This window comes from Macaca fascicularis, chromosome 7, assembly GCF_037993035.2.
Source record: "Macaca fascicularis isolate 582-1 chromosome 7, T2T-MFA8v1.1".
Lineage (NCBI taxonomy): Eukaryota > Metazoa > Chordata > Mammalia > Primates > Cercopithecidae > Macaca > Macaca fascicularis.
Genome location: NC_088381.1, coordinates 47,384,264 through 47,401,555, shown reverse-complemented (window position 1 = coordinate 47,401,555; position 17,292 = coordinate 47,384,264). Strand labels below are relative to the sequence as shown.

General features: G+C 45.6%; 1 long non-coding RNA gene across 2 annotated transcripts; it reads right to left on the bottom strand.

Annotated features, from left to right (window-relative positions):
- Window positions 1–581: 581 nt before the first annotated feature.
- On the bottom strand, window positions 582–12,206 carry LOC135971836 (uncharacterized). 2 transcript variants are annotated; one of them, XR_010588137.1, is made up of 4 exons: window positions 11,903–12,206; window positions 10,177–10,233; window positions 5,428–9,397; window positions 582–1,848 (listed from the first exon to the last, which is right to left on the bottom strand). It is a non-coding gene; the product is annotated as an uncharacterized lncRNA (long non-coding RNA). The 2 variants fall into 2 exon arrangements; XR_012416272.1 differs by having other exon boundaries at window positions 5,428–10,233.
- Window positions 12,207–17,292: the final 5,086 nt, after the last annotated feature.

Below are 17,292 nucleotides of genomic sequence, written 5' to 3'. Positions count from 1 at the left end.
TGACAGTCAAGGTGGTGTCTCAGGAGAAGAGGTTGGGAAGAGTTCCCTGGCATTGGAGGCCAGTTATGAGAAAGGCTCTTGTGTCCTAGCCAGGCCTACTTCTGGGCAGTGTCACACCCTGGGGAGGATTGACTTCAGGGTACATGGGATGCTAGGGGTTCCAACCTTGGGGGTCCTAGGAGCAAAGGCTTCTAGATACATCTCAGAGGAAGTCTATGTGGGCAGATGACCAGAGCCTCCTCCCACCATGCCCAGTGCCTCGGACCCCATGGGAGGAGGAAGTGAGACCCCAATAATGGCTGGGGTTAAAATGTCTTCCAGCTTGGCAGAAGGGAAGAGGGTGTGTAGACTTAGCAGTTAAGCTAAATTATGGAAAATAGACATAGTAATCTTCCACCCAGGCTGGTAAATAAAATATTTCCTTTTGCCCAAATTTGTCAACACAGATTCCTAGAATAAAAGTTACTGTAATATTAATTACCATTATAACGAGTACTACCAACAACAAGTATTTTTTTGTAATGCTTGATTTGTGGAAATTCTACACATGAATTATTTCAATTTTAAAATAACCTAGGAAGGCAGATATAGTTTAAATCCATTTTATAGATGCAGAAACTGAGGCCAAGAGAGGTTAACTTACTTGCCTGATGTCACACAGTTATTAATGGTGGAGTTGGAATTCAAATTCAGGTTTTAGAAATTATCATGTAATCTGGTCTCTCCTTCACATCAGCTCTAAGCACTAGCTGTAGGGATTTCAAAATGTGGAATGTCCTCTTCATGTAAAATGCCTGGCGCACACTGGCTCATTAAAGATTAGCATCATTTTTGTTACCATTTGTCAGAGGAGTCATGCCTCCCATTCTGTATTCTTTCTTTTTTCTCTTTTTTATGAGACAGGGTCTTGCTCTGTCGTCCAGGCTGGAGTGCAATGGCGTAATCTCGGCTTACTGTGACCTCTGCCTCCTGGGTTCAAGTGATTCTTATACCTCAGCCTCCTGAGTAGCTGGGATTACAGGCGTCTGCCACCATGCTGGGCTAATTTTTGTATTTTTAGTAGTGACAGGTTTCACCATGTTGGCCAGGCTAGTCTCAAACTCCTGACCTCAAGTGATCTGCCAGCCTGGCCTCCGAAAGTGCTCCAAATTACAAGCGTGAGCCACTGTGCCTGGCCCCATTCTGTATTCTTTCTTGCATATTAAAATAAAAAATAATTTACAATGAAATGGCCCTTTTCTGTGAAGCTTTTCTTTGTCTCAGCTGTGCCAAACAGCATCCGACTGCTGTCTGTCCAACCCTTGAATGATCTGCAGAGATTCAGCAGATTCCTGCCCCTGTAGATGCCTTTCCTGGCTTCTGTCCAGGTGCTCATGGACTATGAATGACTTGAGAGTAAGGACAGAATCCATGCTTCCCTGGGAGCTCTTGGCACCACCTGGATATCCTGCTGAGGCTGAGGGCTGACGCCTGTGGGTGTCCCAGAGAGCACCCACTTGCTTTTGTGGGCAGGACTGCCTCTCTCCTCTCCCAGGGACACCAACGCTGAACAGGCTCCAGCCAAGCAGTTCCTCTAGAGAAGATCAGTCCTTAGAAAAAGTGTCCTCCCTTTCCTTGTCAATATGTAGTTTGGGGGCGATGGCTGACCTCAAACCCCTAATTGGGTTGCCTGGTCTCTCTGATTCTCTTTTCGTCTTCATACCTTCGTAGCTAACATCTCACTCCTTTGCCTCAATATCTTCAGTGTTGTGTAGAAGACAGACCATGGGCTTAAAATAAGTTCTCGATCTGAATCCTGGGCCCACTCAGCCTAAGACATTTAACTTCTGAGAGCTGCGATTGTTCCATCTGCAAAACATGGTAAGAATATTCTTTTTACAGGGTTGATGTGGAGGCACCTGGCTCAGTATCTGGTATGTAGCAAAGGCACATACCTAATAGTCTTTCCATCTTCCTTTTAATAATCATTCTGTGCTGCCAATCCCAGAAGTAAAAGGTTGAAGACACAATGCCTTACTCTAAAAAAACACATCTCTAGTTTAAAAGACTTCTTCAGCCAAAGGCTGAAGGTGCTCTGGGATCAATGGGCTTTTGGCTTCATTTCATTCACCCCTCCCCACCTGTACCATTCTCACCCTCTTTGTGAGTTGTTGATCACTGTGGCCAAAGAGCCATTACTCATACGGTTTAGTCAGTGGTTAAGAGCTCTGGTTCTGAGTCAGACAGACTGAGGTTCAAACTTCAACCCTGCCTGGCTGGTGACATTCAGTGATTTATGTAACCACTTGTACTTCAGTTTCTTTATATTTTAAACGGGTATAATAATTGTGTTACCTCATAGTGCTGTTGTGGTGATGAAACAGGATAATGCACACAAAACATTTAGCATAATGCCTGGCATGCAGAAGTACCCACTAAAGGTTAGCTATCATGATCACTATTAGAAGATGTTCTGAAGAACATTGTTATTTCTGCAATATTAGTACAGTTCCTGGGCTCCTCAAAGACAAGATAAAAGTCACTTGTCATCCACAGGGTCTGGTGTTAGTAAAGCTGTGGGAGGCATGAAAGCAATGCGATAGAGTCACTGCAGTGATTGCGGGACCTAGGTGGTGAAGACAATGTGAATCATGAATCCATCCGGGGACAACTATGCCCAATCCAAAAATGTTTTCAGACTTTGTTTCAGGGAGTTCGGTGAACTGAACACATTGAATGATACCCTAGAAGAAGAAAACAGTTAAGAAAAAAAGAGAACTGGATAAATGGTTTTGAACAAAAAAATGATTTTAAATGAAGAGCTGAGCAGATAAGAAAATAAGGAATGCACAGAAACAAAAGAAAAAGAAGACAAATAACAACGACAGTCATAACAATAATAGGGAAGGCAGAAAGTAAGCTAGCAGAAAAGCCAGTTCACCTTGAAGGTATTTGCCAAAAACGATGGCCTTGAACTTCAATTTTTGAAAGCTGGGTATGGTATGGGAGATAAAATGTTAGTTCCACTCAGGCTGATAAATCTCACAGAGACCCTCACATAGAGCTGGGACTCAAAAGGGCTGCATCTGTAATGTAAAGGTAAATGTCTAATGTCCAGGAAGGAGGGGACAGCAGGCACACTTGCCCTTGCCTGGCAAGACTGGGCACTGGGTGGAAAGAAAAAGTATTCTTTGTGAAATCATAATTGCAGGCTGGCCCTCATGTGGGTCTGCAGCCCAGGTTCATTCTGCTTACATGGTCTGAAATACCTTAAACAGAGAATTGAATTTAAAGCAGTCTTAGGTTTGTATTGCTGGCAGAAGCAAATGTAAAGCATCCAGAGAAACACAACTTCAACCCTAGGCTCAAAGAATCCCTACAGATAAAATTCCAATGAATTTCTGCTCACAGTCAAAAATCATAAAATAGGCATGAAAAATTACACCATGAGCAAGAGCCAGCAGAAAAAACAGACAGCAGAATTAGTCCTGAAAAGACTTTCATATCAGAATTAACGGATACAGAGACTTAAGGAAGTATGTTTACCATGTTTATAGAAATGAGATACTTGAAAATAAGCAAAGAAAGAGATAAAAGAAAATAAGTACTTTGAAAAGGGTAAAAAGAAAATAGAATATCAAAGGAAGACCCAAGATGAATTATAAAAGAACCAAATAAAACTTTCAGGAATAAGAAATAGCAATTGAAATCTAAAATTTGAGTAGATGGGTGATATAGCATATTAGAAGCAGCTGAAGAATTATGAACTAGATGATAGATCTGAAGTAATTACCTAGAATGTATCCCAGAGAGAAAAGGCAATGGAAAGTATGAAAGGAAAGTTACGCAACATGGAAGATGAGTAATCTCTAATCAGAGTTTCAGAAGAGAAGAGAGAAAAATCATAGCTGAGAATTCTCTGGAATTTTTGAAAGACAGTACACTTTAGAACTAGGATACTCTGAATTTCAAGCAGGATAAGAAATTTACCCCAGACATATCATTGGAAAAATGCAGAACACCAAAGACCAAGAAAATATTACAAAAGCAACCATAAAAAGATGAACTACCTACAAAACAATTACACTTGCAAGGGGAATAAAAACCAGAAGATAATAGAAAAATTGTTGAGAAAAATAACAGTCTAAAATACAGTTTTATATACAATACTGAGTATACAATAGTCAGCAAAAATATCTTTTAAATGGGAGGCCAAAATAAAGTCATTTTTAGACAAAAAATGAGGAAGTTGAAACCAGCAAATCTTCACTTAAGGAAATTCTAAAATCATATACTTCCTACAGAAGGAATGTGATCTCATATGTGATCCCAGATCTCAGATCGGATATACAAAGAGGAATTAAGAGGCAAGAAATTGGTGAACATGTATGGGCATATCTAAATATGCAATGACTGTATAAAATAAGAATAATGTCTATTTTTTGACTAAAGGAAAAATAGGATAAAAAGTAGATCCCAATAACTTGCAAGTTATTGGGAGGTGTAATCAGAGTTAAGTATTTAAAAACCCATGAATTTTTCAGAAAAGGGGTGAGGATACTAATTAGCTTTAGACACTATTAAACATGCTTGTTAAACTTTCAAGGGTAGCTACTGCAATAACAGAGGTAAAAAACTGAGTGAGAAAAACAAATCAATTACCCTCCCTCCACCAAAAAAATGACCAGGAAAGAGAAACCAAATAAGAAAAAGAGAAAATGTGGGACAAATGTGTACTGTAGTACAAAATAAGATAACAAAAATAGATCAAAATATGCCAACAGTCACAATAAATGTAAAGTAACTAAAATTTCTGGTAAAAGACAAGGATTTTTGGAGTTGATTATTTTTTAAATAAGCCAAATTCAGTTTATATGCTTTTTACGAGAGACATAACTAAAACATAAGCATACATAAAACCTCAGTGTAAAAAGCTAGAAAGATATATAACAGGCAAATACTAAGCCAAAGAAAACAAACGATGTGGTGATATTAATAGAAGACAAATAGTATTTAAGGAAAGAAGCATAACTTTTTCCTTTACATAATGATAGTACATTCTCCACTAGGAAGATGTAACAATTCCAAACCAGAATAAACCTAATAAAAATAACATAAAAATATATAAAGCAAAAATTGTCAGAACTTCTATAAGAAGAAACTTACACATTCATAATCAAAATAGATTTTAACCTTCTTCTCTTATTGATTAATCTGGGAGATTAAAAAATTAACAAAAATATAGAGTATTTGAACAACACAAAGATGAAGTTTGCCCTAATAGACTTTTGCACACAGAGAACACATTCTTTTCTTTTCTTTTTTTTTTTAACTTTTAAGTTCAGGGGTACATGTGCAGGTTTGTGTATTAGTCTGTTTTCATGCTGCTGACAAACACATACCCAAGACTGGGCAATTTACAAAAGAAAGAGGTTTAATGGGACTTACAGTTTCACATGGCTGGGGAGGTCTCATAATCATGGTGGAAGGCAAGGAGCAGCAAGTTGCATCTTACATGAATGGCAGCAGGTAAAAAGAGAGCTTGTGTAGGGAAACTTCCATTTCTAAAACCATCAGATCCTGTAAGACTTATTCACTATCATGAGAACAGAGCAGGACAGACCCACCCCTATAATTCAATCATCTCATACTGGGTTTCTCCCACAACACATGGGAATTGTGGGAGTTACAATTCAACATGAGATTTGGGTGAGGACACAAACCATATCATTCTGCCCCTGGCTTCTCCTAAATCTCAAGTCCTCACATTTCAAAACCAATCATGCCTTCCCAACAGTCCCCCAGAGTCTTAACTCATTTCAGCATTAACTCAAAAGTCCACAGTCCAATGTCGCATCTGAGACAAGGCAAGTCCCTTCCACCTATGAGCCTGTAAAATCAAAAGCAAATTAGTTACTTCCTAGATACAATGGGGGCAACAGGGGTACAGGCATTGGGTAAATACAACCATTCCAAATGGGAGAAATTGGCCAAAACAAAGGGGCTACAGGCCCCATGCAAGTCCAAAAGCCAGCAGGGCAGTCAAATCTTAAAGTTCCAAAATGATCTCCTTTGACTCCATGTCTTTTTTTTTTTTTTTTTGAGACGGAGTCTCGCTTTGTCACCCAGGCTGGAGTGCAGTGGCGCCATCTCGGCTCACTGTAAGCTCCGCCTCCCAGGTTCACGCCATTCTCCTACCTCAGCCTCCGAGTAGCTGGGACTACAGGCGCGCACCACCACGCCTGGCTAATTTTTTGTATTTTTAGTAGAGACGGGGTTTCACCGTGTTAGCCAGGATGGTCTCGATCTCTTGACCTCATGATCCACCCTCCTTGGCCTCCCAAAGTGCTGGGATTACAGGCCTGAGCCACTGCGCCCAGCTGACTCCATGTCTAACATCCAGGTCATGCTGATGCAAAAGGTGGGTTCTTATGGTCTTGGGCAGCTCCACCCCTGTGACTTTGCAGGGTAACGCCTCCCTCCTGGCTGCTTTCACAGGCTGGCATTGAGTGTCTGTGGCTTTTCCAAGCCCATGGTGCAGGCTAACAGTGGATCTACCATTCTGGGGTCTGGAGGATGGCGGCCCTCTTCTCATAGCTCCACTAGGTGGTGCCCCAGTAGGGACTCTGTGTGGGGGCTCCAATTCCACATTTCCCTTCTGCATTGCCCTAGCAGAGGTTCTCCATGAAGGCCTTGCCCCTGCAGCAAACTTCTGCTTGGACATCCAGGCATTTCTATACATCCTCTGTAATCTAGGTGGAGGTTCCCAAACCTCAATTCTTGACTTCTGTGTACCCACAGGCTCAACACCACGTGGAAGCTGCCAAGGCTTGGGGCTTGCACCCTCTGAAACCATGGCCCAAGCTGTACTTTGGCTCCTTTTAGTCACAGCTGGAGTGGCTGGGATGCAGGGCACCAAGTCCCTAGGCTGCACACAGCACCAGGACCCTGGGCCTGGCCCATGAAACCATGTTTTATTCCTAAGCCGACATGCCTGTGATGGGAGGGGCTGTTGTGAAGACCTCTGACTTGGGCTGGAAACATTTTCCCCATTGTTTTGGGGAATAACATTTGGTTCCTCATTACTCATGCAAATTTCTGTGACCAGCTTGAATTTCTCCTCAGAAAATGGGATTTTCTTTTCTACTGCATTGTCACGTTGGAAATTTTCCAAACTTTTATAATCTGTTTCCCTTTTAAAACTGAATGCTTTTGACAGCACCCAAGTCACTTCTTCAATGCTTAGAAATTTCTTCTGCCAGATACCCTAAATCATCTCTCTGAAGTTCAAAGTTCCACAAATCTCTAGGGCAGGGGCAAAATGCCACCAGTCTCTTTGCTAAAACATAGCAAGAGTTACTTTTACTCCAGTTCCCAACAAGTTCCTCATCTTCATCTGAGACAACCTCAGCCTGGATTTCATTGTCCATATCACTAACAGCATTTTGTTCAGAGCCATTCGATAAGTCTCTAGGAAGTTTCAAACTTTCCCACATTTTCCTGTCTTCTTCTGAGCCCTCCAAACTGTTCTAACCTCTGCCTGTTACCCAGTTCCAAAGTCACTTCCATATTTTCGGGGAAGGTTTGCAGCACTGCCCCACTCTACTGGTACCAATTTACGGTACTAGTCTGTTTTCACACTGCTGATAAATACATACCCAAGACTGGGCAACTTACAAAAGAAAGAGGTTTAATGGGACTTACAGTTCCACATGACTGGGGAGGCCTCACAATCATGGCAGAAGACAAGGAGGAGCAAGTCACATCTTATATGGATGGCAGCAAGCAAAAAGAGAGCTTGTGTAGGGAAACTCCCATTTTTAAAACCAGCAGATCTTGCGAGACTTACTCACTATCAAGAGAACAACTCAGGAAAGATCTGCTCCCATTATACAATCGCCTCCCACTGGGTTCCTCCCATGACACGTGGGAACTGTGGGAGTTACAATTCAAGACCAGATTTGGATGGTGACATAGCCAACCATGTCAGTTTGTTACACAGTTAAACTGGTGTCATGGGGGTTTGTTGTACAGATTATTTTATCATCCAGGTATTAACCCTAGTACCCATTAATTATTTTTCCTGATCCTCTCTCGCCCCCCACCATCCATCCTCTGATAGGGCCCATTGTTCTTTTCAAACACATGTGGAATATTTATGAAAATTTATCATGAGCGAGGTGATGAAGCAAGCCACAGCAATTTCAAAAGGAGTGTTATTATACAGGCTATGTTATTTAACCATAATGCAAGTAAGTTGGAAATCAACAACCACAATGACAAGAAATTATAAACTCCCATTATTTTGGAAGTTAGAAAAGGGAACACTTAACAACTCACGGGTTAAAAAATTTATAATAGAAATTAGAAAATATTTATAATTGAACATTAATGAAAATATTACACATCAAAACATAATACCACCAGAGCAGTATTTACATGGAAGTTCATAGCGTTAAATACTTATATTAGAAATGAAAAAACCCTGAATATTAATGAGGCATACATGAAACTTAATAAGTTAGAATAAAAAATGAAAGTGAAGGAAGGTGATAATAAAGATAAGTGAAGAAAGAGAACATAGGCATACAGTCGACGTTATAAAAAACACTTCAGGCTGGGCGTGGTGGCTCACGCCTGTAATCCCATCACTTTGGGAGGCCGAGGCGGGAGGGATCACCTGAGGTCAGAAGTTCAAGGCCAGCCTGGCCAACATGGCAAAACCCCATCTCTACTAAAAATACAAAAATTAGCCGGGTGTGGCAGCACATGCCTATAATCCCAGCTACTCAGGAAGCTGAGGCAGGAGAATTGCTGGAACCCGGGAGGCAGAGGCTACAGTGAGCCAAGATCATGCCACTGCACTCCAGCCTGGGTGACAGAGTAAAACTCTAGCAAACAACAACAACAAAAACAACCAAACAAAAGAAACAACAACAACAACAAAAACCAAAACCACTTCAAAGTTAGTGTTTTGAAAAGATTAATACAATAAATTTACCAAGATTGACTGGAAAAAAACCCAACAACCAGGTATCGTATTTGGAATGAAAAAATATCCCCAATTTACAAGAGGTCCGTATCATTCTTAGTTTTTTTTACAGATGAGATTTAAAATTCCTTCTAACTTCAGTCTAAGTTCTTCTTGGCAAACCTGAGCCCAGAGACTGAATGTGATTTGCACATGGACAGAGAATCACTGCGCTTATCTGTCACGTCTTTCACTTGCCTGACCTTCACAGCAACCTTTCCTTTCACTTGGTCTACCATTTCTCACAGGAGAATTATTCCTTTGAATTTGAATCCAAGGCACCTCTTAAAATAGGTGAGTATTGGCGATAGCTCACAGCAGGTGAGGGGGTGTCTCAAGATTCCCTTCTGGCCCATTCATATGACCCATCTTCATGGAGCCCCTTTACTGTATATTGGAAAGACAAATGTGGTAAGAGTGAAAAATTACTGATCATATCCTCTAGTAACAGAGTTTCCCATATAGAGGCAACTGTCTTTGGAATAATAGTGTGGTAAGCCACTGGGATAGAGGGGGAGGGTGCATATAGGAGTCCAAGCCACAGGAATGATGTGTTAAGTTGCTATGCATGAGAACATGAAAATTTGGTTTTTCCTCGTTGGAGGGCTGGGAAGGGAGGATCAGAGAAGAAGAGAGGGAGAGAGGGGGTAGTCAGAGGGTGTGAGGCTGGGGACCACAGTGGACTGATGTGGTCAAGATCTTTTCTCTAGGGGACTGGGGCGGCTGAAGGATTTCTAAGAATGAGGCTTCCTACTCTTTTGCCTCATTATGTGTGAGATGCTGCAATGTGGCATGCCTCTGTCTGGGTCTTCACTATAAAACGTTTTCAGTTAACCCACCTCCCTCTGCAATGCTTCCTGTGAAATTGTAAAAATGGAAGTCTAGTGGTTTGCCACTTCAGGTTCCAGAGTTAAACAGAAAAATGAGCAGCAGCTTAATGTCAGTGGTGACCAGGAGAATGTGAGCTCTCTGGGAGCTGGCAGACATCTTATAGGGGAGAGCTTTGAACTTCTGGGTGAGGAAATTGTGTTTGTACCAGTTATGATTGCAATTTTCGGCAAGTAAGAGGAAAAACCTCCAAAGAGAGATTTAAACAATCAAAGGGCTGGTACAGTGTTTGGAAGTTGTCACCAGAGTCCCAGGTTCCTTTTCACTTGCTGTTCTACCTCTGTGTGCGTCTTCTGTCCTCTTGGTTGCACGATGGCTGCTCCTCCTCCTGCCATCTTGCCCGTGTTCCAGGAAAGAAAAACAGGGAGGGGGAAAAAGGACAGATGAATGAATGTATCCTCTTTTGAAAATCTTTTCTGGGAGTGCCATCCAGTGACTTCTGCCACATGTGGGTCACGTGGCCACACTTAGTGGTAAGGGAATCTGGGAAGGAGACTATTTTAGCTGGGCTTATTGTCTTCCTGAACAAAATCAAGTTTCTATCATTAAAGATGACTTGGAAAATGACTGTTGGGTGGGCAATTGGCTGTGTCTTCTGCAAAACTCATCTAAACTAGAGCTAAGTGGGCTGGGAGATCCCAGGACTCATCTGGGTTATTTAGAGATGAGTAAGACAGCCCTTGAGGACTTCACAATTTAGAAGGGAAGACAGATAAGTAATTGGAACAACAAGAACACTGAATCACATTTTAATATAAGGTGGTTAGGGGAAGCAATCGAAGCAAGCACAGGGGGCTGTGAAGCGGAGGTGCACTGGGGGAGGAGGCACAGGAGCAGGAGTTAATCACAGGACAGTGTGTGTATTGCATGAGGTGGGGTGGGGAGGGAAGAGGACGTCCTCTGCGAAGGGGACCCTGTAAGTGAGGGGTAGTGTGTGGAATCAAAAGCCGTTTTGTATTATGGGGACCAGCCTAAGGTGGGAAGGGATGGGGTGTGCAGCTGGAGACATCCGCAGGGGTCGATGGTCAAGGCTCTCTGCCTGGGTATGAACCGTGGCCTTCATCCTGAAGGCTGAGGCACTGAAGGGTTTGAAGTAGGAAGTGGCCTGGTCCGAATTGTTTTTTTGTACAGCCATTCCGGCAGCGATGTGGGGGTGACTTTGCTTAGGCAGAAGGCAGAGAGGTAGGGGGTAGGGGGTGGGGAGGCGTCTCTGAAGACTCTCAGGATGTAGTGGGAGAGTCTATACTGCCCGTCCCAGCTCTGTAGTCCGGGTGATGAGGTTTGGGCAGTGCTTTTTACTAATTCAGTCCAGGAGGAGGGGCAGGGGCATCACTGGGTAGGGGGAGTAGGGATGCATGCTCCCAGTTCTGTATGGAGTTTGGAGAGTGAACTGGAAGGGAGGAGTGCCAGACCCCAAAAGATCTTCTCCCTTTTTAAAGAGGAGGAAATGGCTCTGAGAAGGACAATTGAATTGTCCAACGTAGGTCATACCTGTAATCCCAGCACTTTAGGAAGCCAGGGCGGGCAGATCATCTGAGCTCAGGGGTTTGAGACCAGCCTGGACAACATAGCGAAAGCCCGTCTCTACAAAAAATACAAAAATCAACCGCGTGTGGTGGCCCATGCGGGTAGTCCCAGCTACTGGGGAACTGGGGAGGTGGGAGCTGAAGCGGGAGGATGCCTGGGGAACAGAGCGATGCCCTAAAAGGTTGGCTGAGCTGACTGGAGTCCAATCTCCTGACAAGTGCTCCAGCAAGCTCACAGATTGTGCCTTTTTGTCTGTCACTTTAGAAAGACGTCCTTGTTCTGTAACGCTCAGCATTGTTGAGGGAGGCTTTGAGGCTTGACAACAACTACCCGTGGTTGCACAGGTCAGGGCTGGGGGGAGGCTGCCGGGAGAGGGATAGAGGCGGCTCTGGAGAGGGAGGGGTGAGGTCACCTGGGGTGACAGGGCGCTGTGCACAGATTGGGGGCGGGGAGGAGAGGCGCTGCCAAAGACGTTACCTCGACTGCTGTGGTCCTCAGAGAGCTCGGGAAGCCGGCTGTGTGGTGGGGGCTGGGCTGTGGTGGGGGCGGGGGGTTCCTCCCTCTGCGGATGGAGCGCGCTCACAGAGGGGACCAGCGCGTCCCAGCCACCCAGCTCCCAAGTTGTCCAGTCCCGCCTGGAACCAGAACCCCTTGACGCTGAACCCTGCGCTCCTGAGACCTGCTGCTGCCGGGGGAGGGGTCCTCACCCGCTGGGCTCGGCCTCTGGTGCTCGCCGCGGCAGCGACCCTGCCCGGGCTGGAAAGGGGCCCACGCTTGGTCCGCAGGGGGCGCTGCGCACCCGGGCAAAGGGGAGGCGCCAGCACAGGGTCGGCGGCGACTCTCCCAGCCCGGCGGAGACCTGCCTGGCAATCGCCGCGCAACGGCTGTACCGGGAGGCAGGGGCTCGGGGATAAGAGAGATTCAGACTTCAAAGGAAATCCTGGGGTCGCCCAGCGGCGGAACCCGGGCAGCCTGGGCAGGGACGGGCGCGGATTCGCCAGGGTCCTGCTGTGCTGTCCTTGCTGTTTCTTTGGTGGAGGCCGGTCGTCCCTCCCCAGCTCCCCGGGGTGTGTGACGGCGGCCGCGAGGCTCTGACCCGAGCAGCCCCCAAGTCCTCGCGGGTCAAGCCCACTGTTTACAGGGATTCTGTCCGGATGAGTCACATCAAAGGCCTAAGCCACAAGTGATTCCACTTAGAAAAGAATTGCCTACGGGTTTCTGACGGTGTTTTGCTGAAAAGGAATCCAGGTGGAGTTTATTGATTTTACTTTGCAGGCGAGGGTCAAAAGACTTGTGGCCCCTTGCTAGCTTGTGATTTGGGCTTATATCTCCTCTCTTAGGGCCCGGTTTCCCCATCTGTCACGTGAAGGGGTGGGACTCGGGCCAGGCCTTTGAGCTCTGGCCTTCTGAAAGCCTGGGAGACACTGGCTCACGGTGGCCCTCACCGCACCATGGAGAGGAGGCCAGCTGTTTCAGCAGGATGAGAGGGCGCCTCTGAATTTTTCGGTATTCTAGCCTTCTTGTAAGGGAGATAGGGAAGGCTCTGATGTCAGGCTTTAGTGGAGACCACATGATATTCAGACAGGAGGTTCAGGTGGAGGCCTCATTGGGGAAGTGGAGAATGTGGTGCCGGGGGTCTTGGTTCAGGACAGACAGGTTTAAACACAGCCACAGCAGGGGCCCAAGAGACTCTGTCCTCGTTGCTTGGCCCGCCCTCCTGAGCTTTCCCTGTAGGGGAAAGGCTCCCAGCAAATGCTCGGGCACTAGTAGGCACTGCTGGCAGCCTGTCACTCATACCCTCCCCTGTTTTTTACCTACTTTGTGCTGAGATCCAGGATGGAGGTGACTCATCCTGAATGTGGTCTTGGCAGTGCCCGAGTCACACAAGGTCAGGAAGCTTTGGGAGGACTGAGATAAAATTTTGGGGTGAAAGCCTGGAGAACTAGCAACAGAATGGAATGTTTTCCTACAAGAAAAGCCGAGTCAATGAATCTGGAACCTTTGGCAGCAAAGCTGAGCTTCAGTAGCTGAGTCTGCTAGAGGCCAGGTCCTTGCTGAGACACGGGGACATATCCCACGCTGTAATACTCAACATCTTCATTATACATCATTCTTCCAATTATGATTACTAGCATCTACTTTTTATTGGCTGCATCTCACAGCATCTACATCAATCTTCCTAACAGTCCTTGAGGTAGGGGCTGTTGTTATTCCCATTTTATGGATAAGAAAACTAAGGCTTAAAATAGTTACCTCTGCGGCCGGTAGTAGGAACTGCCTCTCCAGTCTCATGGCCCTCCGACAGCACATCCACAGCTCATGTTGAGCCTGGCAACAGTGCCGGGAAGAAGGCAGGACCCTGTTGGGTTCCCATTTATGTAACAAGGCAAGAGTGCTCCTAAGAGGGTGAGTCATTGGTCTCCAAAGCACAGTGGGAGATCAAAGCTGGACTTGACCTAGAGACAAAGTAGCAGCCCAGACCAGGCATCTCTTGGAGTCTTTTCTGTGGATCTTAAGCCTGCTCTGGCAGTAACCCTGGTGCTGTCCAGATCACCCACATAGGGGAGTTGGGTCCTGGATGGCGTACTCCTACTGGGTGGTTGAATTCCTGGTTGGCGGGATTGGACGGTAGTTTAGTTTTGGGAAAAAAAGGATGAAGGAGAAGGCCTTGAACACATGCTGGAACTTTAGTGTGGAACCTCAGGCATCATCAGGGTCAGTGTGGTGACTGCCTACCCTGCCTATGTATGAGGCCATCAGGAACCCCTGCAGCCCCACCTCAGAATCCTTGGCCTTGCATTGGTTTTCACCTCCAACCTGGGACATGTCTTGTAGGATCCGGCCTGGGCTGAGTCGTCTAAACTCAGGTGTGATCTGAAGCAGAACTCAATACAGAAGCCATAGCAACCAAAAGAGCCTCCCACACTTCCCCTCTGGCCCCCTAACTTGGAGAAGCAAGTGGAGTGTGTGCTTGTGACTATTGACTCGCATCCACCCCCGTCTTCCCTTCTGCCAACATGGTAGGAGGAGCTCTCTCTGCTTGAGTTCTGAAATCAGGTTTAGCCCCAGTGTTGAGTTGTAATTCCACCCCCAGGGAAGGCCAGGAGAACCTTCTTTTACCACTCAGCATGTGGTATCAGTCAAGCCAAGCATGAACAAGCATGAAGCAACTCATCTACCCTCTCTCACCCACTGCAACTCTTCTCAACCTTCCATTTTATTAATAACTATTGCCCAGGACAGGGTCTTCCCTGTTGAGGCTGGAGGACTAACCCCCCATTCCCCTTCCTCTCGCTCCCAAGCCCTTCCCGACTCTACCGTTATGTTCAGCTTTTTGAAGAAACTTCTGTTTTTGGCCCTGAGTATCCTTAGAGAGTAAGATATTTTGGATTTTCTGTACATTATATAAAGTACCTGTGATGGGGAAATGGCCAAATTCAACATAGTATAATATATGATCCCATGCTATGGTTAGGAAGGATGACATAGAGCCCTATAAACCTATGTGGGCAGATCTCCAGATATATTGTGGAATGAAAAATAGTAAATTTCAGAAAGACAGATTAATTCACAGCAACGACAATTAGCAAGCAAGCAAACTCCTTAAAAGATGACACACTTTCTTTGGGCACGTATATACCCATCCTATTCTATTTATAAATAAATAGAAAAGGGCCGGGCTCGGTGGCTCCTGCCTGTAATCCCAGCACCTTCGGAGGCCGAGACGGGCGGATCACCTGAGGTCAGGAGTTCAAGACCAGCCTGGCCAACGTGGTGAAACTCTGTCTGTACTAAAAATACAAAAATAAGCCGGGTGTGGTGGCAGGCGCCTATAATCCCAGTTACTTGGGAGGCTGAGGCAGGAGAATCACTTGAACCCGGGAGGTGGAGGTTGCACACCATTGCACTCCAGCCTGGGAGACAAGAGATAGGAACCTCTGGGGAGAGGTGAAGAAGGGGCTAGATTTGGGGTGGGTGGTGAGGGACTTTAGCCTTATCTGTAATGTTTAAATTTTTTATGAGAATTTGTTACATCATTAAAAATTAGTATTTTTAAAAATTTGGCCTTTCTTGTAGTTGCCCCAGACCACCTGTCTGAAGCTCCAAGCTGATGTTCTGCACTGTGGGGGATGTGCTTGTGCCCATTCCATCCTAGAGACCCCAAACACCTGCAGAACGCCTTATGTACCAGCTTTACCTGCGTGAGCTCATCTGTCATTGGCCAGCTGTAGGTGACTGCAGCAGGACTTTTGGGAGCCTTTGATCTGGTTCCTCTCAGCTCCTGCCTTTCCAGACTCTGGACCTGATTTCTCAAACCTCTCCACATGTGGCAGCCCCTGAAGCCGTGGCACACTTTGTTGTTCTGCCCTGACATTTATCATTCATCCTCTCTCTCTGACAGTACAGATCATGACTGCCAGTGGGGGGACTGCCTATGTAGGGAGGAAGGCATTTTCTATTTTGTTTCTAATCAGCCTCCTGAAGCTGCCTAGCATTCAGTTCATCTTCTGAGGCCATAGATGGCCCCTCCGAGCTGGATGCTACAGGAATATGCTGGGAGGTCTTCTGAGGCTCTACATGGTCCTCCAAAGACCTGACTGTTACTCCCCACTTGTGTACTTGTTCTCCAGCTAGTCATTAGTCATCTATTACGTGCCTGAAACTGTGTCACTCACGAATCTGTTGCTCTATCCACCTCTTCTTGTTCCTGCTGTTACTCCTTGGGCCAGGCCACTGTCCTTTCTCACTGGGAGACTACAGCAGTGGCCAACTTTCTTTCTCCAGTGTTTCTTCCCTTTTCAACCAGAGTGTATGTTCTAAATGAAATATGATCACACTCCTCCTTTGCCAAACTCTCCATGGCTTCCCATTGCTCTGGGGTCATGTCCAAATGCCTTAATATGGCTCACAGGAGTGACTGGTGTGAGCCCTGCTCACAACATCAGCATCCATGCTCTAGCCACGCTGAACACTCAGGCCACCCCTGCCATGCTGTGATGCTCTGGTCTCTGAACCTTAACACACGCTTTTCCCTCTGTCTGCAATACCCTCCTGACCACCTCATTTTTGGTGGGGAGAGGGGCTAACTCCTACGTAGGCTTCAGATCTGAACTTACTAGCACTTTTTCCTGGCAGAAACATCCCTGAGTCTCATAGGTTACCCCCAAATGAATTCTATGCATCTGTCTCCAAGGGCATTTATTACACTTGATGTAATTGCATGTTAAATTTGTCTGTCTCTCCCATGAGGCTGCAATGTCTTGAATAATAACAATAATGTCAACCCTTACCACAGGATGAGCTCTTTTTCACCTTACCATGTGTCAGGCACCATGCTAAGCATATTTTATGTCCTACACTATCTATTCTCACATTTCTTGGAGTCCAGAGTCAGAGTTCAGAGCCTGCACCTCTACCTGCTGGGAAGGGTAGGGCCTTCGTCTGTCTATTGCATCCATACTTATATCCCTAGCTCCTAGTAGAGTGCCTGCCATCTAGTAGGAACTCGGTAACTATTTGTTGAATGAGTAAATCAATCAGGAGGTGTTCAGCAATGGGCAGCGAGTGTGATACCCACCTGGATTAGTTTCCTGTAAATGCAGTGAGGGCTATGCAATATATCCATGTGACAAAACTGCACTTGTACCCCCTAAACCTATAAAAATAAAAAATGCAGTGAGGGGAAGCAGAGCTGTATTATTGATCCATGCCAGAAACCACTGGCATGTATAAGTGCGACAACCTGAAGACTGTATCCAGGCAGCACCTCTGGGGCTGTCTGCTGGGCTGGCTGGGCTGCCTGGCTGATGAGATTTGATAAAATGGGGATGGGTACAGTGAGAAGGTGCTGGATCTGGGGAGGAGCT